Raw genomic sequence first — 7,055 nt, 5'->3', positions numbered from 1 at the left:
CGTCCCCAAGTGCCACATCCACATGGTTTTTAAATCTCTCCAGGGATGGGGACTCCACCCCTGCTCTGAGCAGCTGTGCCGGTGCCTGAGAACCCTTCCCATGAATAATTTTTTCCTAATATCCAATCTAAATCCCCTGGTACAACTGAAGGCCGTTCCCTCTGTTCCCGTCCCTTTTCCCCTGGGAGCAGAGCCTGATCCCCCCCTGGCTGTCCCCTCCTGGCAGGAGCTGTGCAGAGCCACAAGGGCCCCCTGAGCCTCCTTTTCTCCAGGCTGAGCCCCTTCCCAGCTCCCTCAAGCAGCTGTTCCAGTGCCTGAGAACCCTTCCCATGAATATGGTTTTTTTCTAATATCGAATCTAAATCCCCTGGTACATCTGAAGGCTGTTCCCTCTGCTCCCCTGGGAGCAGACCCCGACCCCCCCGGCTGTCCCCTCCTGGCAGGAGCTGTGCAGAGCCACAAGGTCCCCCCTGAGCCTCCTTTTCTCCAGGCTGAGCCCCTTCCCAGCTCCCTCAGCTGCTCCTCCCAGGACTTGTTCCTTCATCAGACACAATGTCCCCAGCCTTGGGGTCACAGTCTGGATCTCAGGGCAGGTTAGAGCTGGCAGAGCTGCTTCCAACTCCAGATTTGAAAATTTGCATCAGAGCTGTGTGACTGTGGGTAGAATCAGAATTCTAGAATCAGAATTTTTAAGGCTGGAAAAGACTTCCAAGGCCATTGAGTCCAACCATTCCCCCAGCACTGGCAAGGCCACCATTCATCCATGTCCCCAAGTGCCACATCCACATGGTTTTTAAATCTCTCCAGGGATGGGGACTCCACCCCTGCTCTGAGCAGCTGTGCCGGTGCCTGAGAACCCTTCCCATGAATAATTTTTTCCTAATATCCAATCTAAATCCCCTGGTACAACTGAAGGCCGTTCCCTCTGTTCCCGTCCCTTTTCCCCTGGGAGCAGAGCCTGATCCCCCCCTGGCTGTCCCCTCCTGGCAGGAGCTGTGCAGAGCCACAAGGTCCCCCCTGAGCCTCCTTTTCTCCAGGCTGAGCCCCTTCCCAGCTCCCTCAGCTGCTCCTCCCAGGACTTGTTCCCTGGTGATTGCTGTCCATGGCCCTAAAACAAACACCAAACGGGCTCTTGGGACCACGGCAGTGAATATTCCAGCTGCTTTACTGCTGGGAGGATCATCTCCCATGAGGCTGCTCTTGCGTTTCTATCATCAAAGATGGGTTTTGCTCTATTACACAGCTCCAGGCAGAGCTACAAATACATCCTCCATCACCTGGAGCCTTCCAGGGAGCCGTGCTGGGCCGGGGATGGGGTGCACTCATCCAGCAACAGCAGCGGCAGGACAGGGAGAAGTATAAATCCTAATTCCAGGGGAAATGAAATGCCAGACCAAGAAACAGAAAATGTGGAATGGATTTCCAAGTGAAAACAGGTAAATCTCTACTACCTGTTTTTCATTTTTTGTTTCTTTGATTGTTTAATTTTTTTTTTAACAACGTTGCTAAATAATTCAATTGAATTTCACTGAATTCTTCAGAAATGTTTGTTTGTCCTGAACTTGCCACCTTTCTGCTGGAAAACCAGGAACTTGGAAACTGTTCTAAGGAATCTCCCTGATGTTTTTTACTTTGGCTGCACTAGGAATCCCAGTGATTGGGTTTGATGCTTGGACTTGGTGATCTTAGAGGTCTTTTCCAAGCCAAGTGATTTTGTAGAATGGGGGAGTCAGGATGGATCCATCACTTTTGGATTCATAGGGTGGAGCTGGGCAAGGGAGAACTTGTATTTGGACAAGATTTCCCCTCTCAGAGGTCCTCTGGCTATGAGATGCATCTCAGCTTCCTTCCAAAAAATGTAACTGTGCTGGTCATGGAGTGACCTGGTGGTCCTGGCTGGATAATCCAGGGAGGAGATGGGCTGTGAGAGCTGCCTGTGAGGAAGCTGGGTGCCTCAGGGAGCTCTTTGACAGAGAACAGCAGATCTGGCTTCTCCCTCTGCCTGGTTGTTGCACTAAACGTGCTCAGCTGAATGCTGCCAAACAAATTTAATAGTAAATAATTTACTTAAAGGCAGGCAAAACACAAATACCGACCCAGGCTGTGAAAAGAGCCACTTGATCCTGACTCAATTGGACATGAATTGCAGGGAAAATTTGCAGGAATAGTTTCAAGCCATGTGTTGCCAGGGAACAGTCTGGTCTCCAAATCACATTATCGATATCTTGGGGTAATAACAGTGAGGAGCAATTGAGGGGAGTGATGCAGGGACACGGCTGCTGTTCCCATTTGCCTGGGCTGTGAGTCCAAAGCCACCCTTGGTGATGGAATGGAGAGACCTAAAGATCATCCTGGCTGATGTCAGACACCTTCTGTTGGGAATAGGTCCATGAGGGCCAGGAGACTTGTGTCATATGTCTGGTTTCACATTCACAAATATGAATTCACCTGCTACAGCCTACCCAGCCCAATCCTTCTGATGTTTTCCAAATTTTGGGGAGCATACACCCATTGGCAAGAGTCCCTGTGTCCTTCTCTGTGAGGGCAGGAAAAGAAATCTGGGGCAGGGCAAAACTGCTGCCTCCACCTCCAGCCTCATCCCTAAAATGTGAGACCCCACCAAGCAAGTTACAGTGCAGATCCCATCTGCAGAAAATCCCTCAGACCCTGGGAATCCTCTGTCCTCATGGAGCAACAAATCCTCCTGTAACAAATTAGTATTTTAGGAGCCTGTAATCAATTTTGCTCGTTATTCTGGGTAATAGAATGAAACTGCTCGTGATTCACTCTTGCAACTGACGCACTGTGATTCCAGGGGCTGATAAATCTCAGGCTGTTTCCAGAGCATGGCAAGGATGTCTGTAGGCTGGGATGTTGCCATCCATGGCCTCTGTGGGCTCAGCTATTATTCCAGGATCACACTGGGGCCACGTCCTGGCTTGCTGTTAAGAGCAGGATTGATCGGCTTTGCTCTTTTGCTGCTTGAGCTGTTAATGATGTGCTGGATTGAGAGAGTGGAATTCATCTTTAAGCTCTGAGCCCAGTCCTGAATGATCCCATTTTGTAGCCAACAGAGGAAAAGCAGGTGTCTTCTGTGAATTATTTGTATTTATTCTGACAGCTTTTTAGCAGCTGTTTGTGCAGAGATTCCCTTTGAAACACCTTTTTGATGGATTCACCCGCCCCAATGAGGACTGCCCAGGGTATTTCATCCTTAGCTTTGGCATGGAGAGGTTTCTTTTGGGGACTCCACTCTTGCAACCCTGAGAAGCACATTTCACACACAGGGAATGATGCTCCAGCCCTTCCCAGCTGTGTCCCACCAAAGCCACGAGGAAGCTCAACAGACTAAAGCAGGTCAAGGAGCAGGAGCCTGGACACAGACCTGCTCCATTCTCTCCCTTTTTGATATTTTCCCCACTTTCAAAGACAAGAGAGGCCTCTGAAGGGCTTTCCCATGGACCTTGGCCCCCAGCAGCATCCCCTGGCTCTCTCAAGGAACCCCCAGCACCCTTTAGTGGCTGCACAGGGCTCACACCTCCTCTAAACCTTATTCTACATTTGAAAAGAATTCAAGTTACAATATCAGGATTTTTTTGCACTCCTTGTTCTGTTGATCTTTAAGAATTTATTCTCTTTAAAGTGTGAAAATACCCTCCAAGCTCTATGCAAGCAGAGGAGAGAAAAACAGGGCACATTCCCTCTAGGGGAGGGTCTGGAGCACGAGTCCTGTGAGGAGCAGCTGAGGGAGCTGGGAAGGGGCTCAGCCTGGAGAAAAGGAGGCTCAGGGGGGACCTTGTGGCTCTGCACAGCTCCTGCCAGGAGGGGACAGCCGGGGGGGATTGGGCTCTGCTCCAGGAAACAGGGACAGGACAAGGAGAAACGGTCACAAGTTGTGCCAGGGGAGGTTTAGATTGGATACTGGGGAAAATTTCTTTAGATTGGATATTGGGGAAATTATTTTCTTCACTGAAAGAATGGTCAGGCACTGGAATAGGCTTCCCATGGAAGTGGTGGAGTCACCATCCCTTGAAGTGGTCAAAAACCATGTGGATGTGACACTTGGGGACATGGGTTAGTACTGAGTTAATGGTTGGACTTGTTGGTCTTAGAGATCATTTCCAACCTTCAATATTCATTGACTCCTCTAGTTTATAGTCTGTATTTCACTGTTTTTTTGGTATGTATTCAGAAATAGCAAAGAAAAACTTATTTGAGAAGGCTTAATGAGAACATGGGGTGTAAATAACAGGGAACTATCAACAGAATCTCATCATAACATACTTCAAAACCCCAAAAGTCTTAGTGCTTCTTCTTACCCAGCTGATGTGGGGTTGTGTTTCAAAAGGAGAGGACTCCACTGTGGCTGGAAGTTGGGCTGTGTCCTTGCACATCCTGGCACAAATCCCAATTACCTGAACCTACTAATTCCATGTTGGCAAAAGCCGTTAACAGAACTGCTGGCATCAGCTCCCGTGCGTGCAACTCCTGCTCAAACACCCTCAGAAAAAGTGTTTTTCTGCACAGCCAGGCAGTGATATCATGCTGGTAAATAAGCTGGAAATGCCCTTCTTGCCCCATAAATAGGAGAAAAATTACAACCAGCTCCCACAGCAGCTAAGCTCAAGTGGTTACAAAGTCGGGGTTGACTCCAGAGGGAGCTTATCTTCTTTTCCAAGAAAACAAAGAGAGCAAAGACTAGGGAGGGCCAAGATGCTTAGATGCCCTTTGCTAACCCCTTTTCTGTATGGCTGATTAGGGCTCAGTGGTTTGAAGCTCCTCAGGAACATCACCCAGCCCTCTGAACCGAGTCTGCTCGGCCGGGATCCAAAGGGAAGCACGATCCTTCTGCTGAGGCCCACGGATGTTTTTAGTGAGGGAACTTGTCTGGTTCAGAGAGGATTTGAACATCCTCAGAGGACTGGGAAATGAGCTGGGTGTCTGGGGAGGAGCAGGGATGCAGTTCAGGGCTCCAAATCCTTCTGGTGCAGCAGTTCCTGCTCCTGACCAGAGCCTGGGGCAATAACAGGGAGTAAAGCCTGGCTGGCTGCAGGGCCCTGGATTTCACCTGAGTCATCCTGACTCTTCTGGTAAAACCTGTGATCAGAAACCAAATGATAAATGTGGAAATGTGCAGCGTGTTACAGCTGCTGGGGTATTTTTTTCTTTTCTTTTCTTTTTCTCTTGCTTGTCTTAGTTAAATGCAGCTCTTGTGTCAGGAGGAGGAGGAGGAAAGCCAGTGAGTCACACCCCACCCTCTGACAGCTCCTTCCCCTCCTTATCTTCCCAGCAATTTACCATTTCCTAGGCACAAGAGGGGGACAATTTGTCCCTGCTGCCTTAAGGACCGGTGGTGTGAAGAGAAGGGTTTGTGGCTCCTTTAGATCCTGGCCATTTATTTGATTGCAATCCAGAAAATATGAGTCCCCCTGCTCGTGCTTGGGTGATGGAGCATTCACCCTATGCTCAGCTGAGCCTTTAGACTCAGTTTCCAGCTCATAAAATCCCAGAATAGCTCCAGCTGGAGGGGACCTGTGTTCCAAAAATCTGCCCCAGCATTTATTTGTTCACCAACTCTTGAACCCAAGCTGTGCTCTGTCTGCTGGGTTTGCCCCAAAAGTGCCCAGGAGGATGCAGGATGCTCAAACCACTTTTTGGGTGACATGCCTATAAAGTTCTCCACAGAAACTTCAAAATATTTGGTCTGGGTCATCAGAGTTAGCACATTTCCAGAATCCTGGGTGGGAATATGAAAACATTGGGACACGCCAGCCCTGCAGCAGGAAGGTGCCTGCAGAGACCAGGGGTTTGGAGGGATGGAAGCCCAGCTGGCATGAGGTGGTGGGAATGGTCACCAAGGAGGCTCAGTCCATGCCCGGGATCATTCTGGTGACTGCATCCCAACCCCAGTGGCCTCAGAATGGTGCTGGTGGCATTCCAGCAGTGCCAGGGAGTGACTGGGCAGGATGTGCCAACACCACCCTGCTGGGAAAGGGACCAGCTCTAGGAGTTTGAGGGGATGAGGAGAACATAGAGAATGATGCTGGGAGCTGCTGTGAAGGGCACGAACCTGCATCCCAGCAGGATCTGCTCCATCCATCCCCATTCCCTTGCTGCTCACCCTGGGCTCCCCACAGCCCTCCCCCACAGGGGAGGATGGCAGGAGGCACCCTACAGCAGCTTGGGGCTGAATCCCCAGCTCCTGCCTCAGCCCAGGGAATCCCCCCCAAAACCACAGCCCACACCGCAACCTGGAGAACCCCAATACCCCCAGCCTGAGGGATCTCCCTGTACCCTTCTCCCATGCCTCAGGTTTTTACCAGCCTGGGGGGTCCCCCCTTCAGCCTCGGGGGTGCCCCATATCCCCAGCCCCACTGCTGCCTCCATACCCCCAGCACACCTCAGTCCATGGGATTCCCTCCTGGAACATCTGGACCCCCAGCCCAGGTCAGCCTGAGGATCCCTCTGGATCCTCCCACAGCCCCAGCCCAGGGCATTCCCACCCTGCTCACACACCTCGTCCTGGGGGATCCCATAGCTTGGAGATCTCTTGGGATACTCCCACAGCCCCTGGCCATGCCTCAGCCCAGAGATCCCCCTGCACCCTCAGCTTGGGGACCCCCTGCCCAGATCTCAGCCCGGGGATCCCCTCTGGTCCAGGAGCACCCCGTGCCCCCAGCACACCCCTCAGCTCGGGGGGATCCCCTCTGATCCAGGAGCACCCCGTGCCCCCAGCACACCCCTCAGCCCGGGGGGATTCCCTCTGATCCAGGAGCACCCCGTACCCCCAGCACATCCCTCAGCCCGGGGGATCCCCTCTGATCCAAGAGCACCCCGTACCCTCAGCACACCCCTCAGCCCAGGCATCCTCCCCGTACCCTCAGCCCCCAGATCCCCTCGGATCCCCCTGCATTCCCAGCCCCGGGGATGCCCGTGGATCCCCCGTACCCCCGGCCCACGCCTCAGCCCAGGGACCCCCCAGCACCCCCAGCCAGGCTCTCAACCCGGGGATCCCCTCGGATCCCCCCACCCGGGGGTACCCCCTCCACCCCCAG

Source organism: Pyrgilauda ruficollis, unplaced genomic scaffold (assembly GCF_017590135.1).
Source record: "Pyrgilauda ruficollis isolate IOZ18807 unplaced genomic scaffold, ASM1759013v1 scaffold110, whole genome shotgun sequence".
NCBI lineage: Eukaryota > Metazoa > Chordata > Aves > Passeriformes > Passeridae > Pyrgilauda > Pyrgilauda ruficollis.
This window is presented reverse-complemented; position numbering follows the sequence as displayed.